Consider the following 5000-nt stretch of genomic DNA (forward strand, 5'->3'; position numbering starts at 1 on the left):
TTATTGTGGGACACAATTACATTATATTACATTATATTTAGCTGACGCTTTTATCCAAAGAGACTTCCATTAAACCTGCAGTGTGTAGAATTTTGGGTTTTATTTCCTAGCAGATTTTGTAGATAGTAATTATAATATCCATAAGTACATTTAATTTAGTGCATAATAGCTGAAACATTTTTTTTTTAATTATTATTTTTTCGCTCAGAAAGGGTCTCATATATGTCCATATTTCTGCATATCTTGGACCAAGGCCTAGTGCCGCCATCTTGAAAGTGTGTCATAGTTGGAATGTCATCAGGTGCATTGTTTAACATTTAGAATTGTTCTTGTCCTTGAAGGCCACTGTAGCTTCTGTTATTATTCTAAAGGGGTGGGGTTACCCAGGGAGCGTTGCATTCTAGAACTTTGTAGAACTTTCTTAATGATGTCATATTACACACTGCACCTTTAATCAAAAGGTAAACAAAGGACGAAGACATTCAGGAAGGGAAGTGGATCGAGAGATATTCACTCATTTTGAAAAAAGCTTTTTTGATGAAAAAAACACTGCCTCTACCTTTAACGGTCGGGCGTGCATGTTGGTGTGTGTGTGTGTGTGTGTGTGTGTGTGTGTGTGTGTGTGTGTGTGTGTGTGTGTGAGAGAGAGAGAGAGAGAGAGAAACAGAGATGGAGAGAGAGGGAGAGACTGCATTAGGCTGGTTCAGGTCATATTTAACCGGCAGATCCATGAGTGTGAGCCTTGGAGACTCCAAATCCAGCTCTGCTCCACTGCCATATGGGGTTCCACAGGGGTCTATTTTAGGGCCCCTACTTTTCTCTCTGTACTTATTGCCACTGGGATCCATCCTGAGGAAGCATGGCATGTCTTTTCATTTTTATGCTGACGACAGCCAGATTTACGTTCCTTTAAATAAGAAAAATGCCTTCTCCCTCGCACCACTTCTGGCATGCCTTGAGGACATCAAAGCTTGGATGGCCCTCAACTTTTTAAATTTTAATGAGAAAAAAACGTAAGTGATTGTGTTTGGTCCCAGTGGCCTCTGTAAACCCCCCCCTGTTGACCTCGGCCCTTTGAAAGAGTTTTTAAAGCCAACAGTTTTAAATTTGGGTTTTAAGATGGACAGTGATTTTAAATTGGATCGGCAGATCAGCTCTGTGGTAAAGTCCAGCTTTTTCCAAATCACAGCTGGCAAAAGTCAAACCGCTCCTGGCACATCAGCACTTTGAAACAGTAATCCATGCCTTCATTACATCTCGGCTGGATTACTGTAATGCACTTTATTTTGGAGTCAGCCAGACTTCTCTTGCACGTCTCCAGTTGGTGCAAAATGCGGCCGCACGCCTGCTAACTGGAGTCCGCAAGAGGGAGCACATCACCCCCATCCTGGCCTCCCTTCACTGGCTGCCTGTGCACTTTAGGGTTCTTTTTAAGATTCTTTTATTTGTTTTTAAATCTTTAAATGGATTGGCCCCCTCTTACCTCTCTGAGCTTCTTCACCCCTATGCCCCTGCACGGTGCCTCCGATCAGCTGATCTGCTGCTTCTGGAGGTACCGAGGTCTAAACGAAAGCTCAGAGGGGACAGAGCTTTCTCAGTTGCCGCTCCTAAATTGTGGAACGAGCTCCCCCTCCATATTAGACAGGCCCCCTCACTGCCCATTTTTAAAACACGTCTTAAAACCCATTTTTACTCCTTGGCTTTCAACCCAGCATGAGACCTTAATTTTGTTTTAGTGTCCTATGGTGTATTTTATTCATTGTGCTTATTAGTTTTATTTGTTTAAATTGTTTTTCCTGAATTTTAAATTGTTGTTTTGTTTTTAAATTGTTTTACCTGCATTATGTACAGCACTTTGTTTCAGCTGTGGTTGTTTTAAAGGGCTTTATAAATAAAGTTGAGTTGAGTTGAGTTGAGGAAGAGGGAGAGAGAGAGAGGTAGAAAGACAGAGAGGTAGAGAGACAGAGAGAGAGAAATAGAGAGAGAAAGAGACAGACAGAGAGGTAGAGAGAGACAGAGAGAGGAGAGAGAGAGAGGTAGAGAGAGAGAGGTAGAGAGAGAGAAATAGAGAGAGAAAGAGACAGACAGAGAGGTAGAGAGAGACAGAGAGAGAAAGAGAGAGGTAGAGAGAGAGAGAGGTAGAGAGAGAGAAATAGAGAGAGAAAGAGACAGACAGAGAGGTAGAGAGAGACAGAGAGACAGAGAGAGAGAGAGAGAGAGAGAGAGAGAGAGAGAGAGAGAGTTAGAGACACCGTTTAACTGAATGCAAACACAGAACTCGATACTGTGTCCACGGGCCATGTGTTGCATTGTTATAAGAATCTGATTATCTCTGGTTTGGAGGATCATTCCACGGTGACCATGACCTTACACTCAACCCTACACTAAACCCTGAGACCTTACACAGTTCTATTTATGCATTTGTATCAGGGACTGTGTAAAAAAATACCAAGGAATGGGGGCGCCCTTAGCTCAGTTGGTAGGGCGTCCCCCCATGGGCCTCGGCCAGCAGCGGACCCGGGTTTGATTCCAGCCCGCGGTCGTTCTCTGCATGTCACTCCCCTCTCTGCCCCATTTCAACTCTGTCTCTACACTATCAATAAAAAAGCATAAAAATGCAAAAAAAATCTTAAAAAAGAAAGAAAAAAAAAAAAAAGGAATGAGGCTCAAACCAATTTTATATATTTTTTTCCACATAAAGAATTTTTATTGAATTAAAAAAAAAAAATTCAAACAAACATCAAACATTTCTTAACCCCCACCCACCCCACACCCCAAACAATCCTTGGACATTTTTGAAATTACATAAAAAATTAAAATAAACATATTTAAATACATTATCTATTTATTTGTGTATGTATTTGTATCAGGGACTGTGCACAAACTACTGTGCATTCAACTCAACTTCAAGATAATGACAAGAGATGCTTAATACCAGATTTAGCTTACTGTAAAGGTCATTTAAGAATAGTTTTTTTCCAAAGACGATTTGATCGCCTATTAAGGCCCTACTTCACTGGTTGGAATATGAAGGTGTATTGAACTCGGAGATCCTATGTAGTATAAATGTGCAAAAAGAAATTAAATCGGATCATCCTAGCCTGAGAAAAGGCAGAAAGAGTGTTTTATGGTCTCACTGTCTAACCCTACAGTTTCCTTCTTGTGACATCACAGTAAGGGTTAGGATTAACAGGACAGCTGGGCCAAGGGAAGACTGAGGGAAGACTGAGGGGAGAAAAACCTCATTCATTATATTATAATAGTGATTTTATAATGATAGAACGCCGGTTCCGTATGGGTGAAGTATTCCTTTAAGGTCCCTTTTACGTATTTACTTTCATATTTTAAAAAAACAGAAGAATGCAAAATCCTCTGAGATATCTGGGCCGAAGTTATTTTTTTGTGATACATTTTTTTTATTTAAAAAAATACAGATTAACAGACAAAAGTACGAAATATTTTTTTAATATCTGGGTCAAAGTTGAAAGTTCAGCGTTCACAGATACACAGGTTGCGTTCCGAATCGCATACTTTCTACTATATAGTATGTAGAAAAAAGATTTAGGATGTCCCGATTCTTGTGGCCAGATTTAGGATGGTTAGAAGTACCCGGATGTCCTACTTGCGGGTACTTCGGGCCAAGATTGTTACTGTTGAAAAATACATCCTATTTGGGCGATTCTGACCCACAATCCAGTGCGCACGTGAAGTGACGTCACATTGACGAAGCCTCCATATGAAAACAAACGGGGATGCGACAGATATAAAAGCAAGAGGAAAGATCAAGGCGCAATGTTATGATGAAATAAGAGAGTAAAAGTATGTCCCAATAGTATGCATACTGCATCCTAACTAGGTTCTTTTTATCGTCGGATGTAGTATGTAGAATAGAAAAAGAAAGAGTATGCGATTCGGAACGCAACCACACACACACACACACACACACACACACACACACAAACATCTGTATCTGGGTCAAAGTGTAAAGTTGAGAGTTCAGCGTTTCTCACACACACAGACAGCAGAGTCACAGTGAGAAAGGCTCCGGTCACTTTGGTTTGAGCCCAACGATCTATTTCAGCTCCAGAAAGACAAACCATGAAACACACACACACACACACACACACACACACACACACACACACACACACACACACACACACACACACACACACGACCATGTAGATTCCACTGGCTTCAGCCCGTTCTCAGACCAGAAAAGGCAGAAAATGCACGAATCCTACAAGCCCAAATATGAGGAAATGGTTTAGCTGTTTCCTGCATGGCATAAATATTTTGGTGGCCGGGATCCAAGGCCTAGTGTAGCAGCTCTCACTGGCGGCCTTAACTGTGGTTGCGTTCCGAATCGCATCCCCTTTCTTTTTTCTATTCTACATACTACATCCGACGATAAAAATAATCTAGTTAGGATGCAGTATGCATACTATTGGGACATACTTTACTCTCTTATTTCATCATAACATTGCGCCTTGATCTTGCCTCTTGCTTTTATATCCGTCGCATCCCCGTTTGTTTTCATACGGAGGCTTCGTCGATGTGACGTCGCTTCACGTGCGCACTGGATTGTGGGTCAGAATCGCCCAAATATGATGCAGTTTTCAACACTAACAATCTTGGCCGCATGAAGTAGGACATCCGGGTTCTTCTAACCATCCTAAATCTGGCCATAAGAATCGGGACATCCTAAATCTTTTTTCTACATACTATATAGTAGAAAGTATGAGATTCGGAACGCAACCTTAGTTTAACCCGTTTCAATTGAAACATGGCCCACTACAGACTGACAGGCAAGAATAGAAGACACACACCAAAATAGGCCATCCTGAGATGAACTGAAAATCAGGGTATAGAGGCATGCTACAATACATGATCTGAACGGTTTATTCAAATGTATAGGCATACAGTAGAACGAGAGACACTGAACATTTGGAGTGGTCTCTTTCAGTTTGTGTTCATTCTAGCGCCCCCTTTAATTAACG

The sequence above is a fragment of the Ammodytes marinus genome (assembly GCF_949987685.1).
Source record: "Ammodytes marinus genome assembly, chromosome: 12".
Lineage (NCBI taxonomy): Eukaryota > Metazoa > Chordata > Actinopteri > Uranoscopiformes > Ammodytidae > Ammodytes > Ammodytes marinus.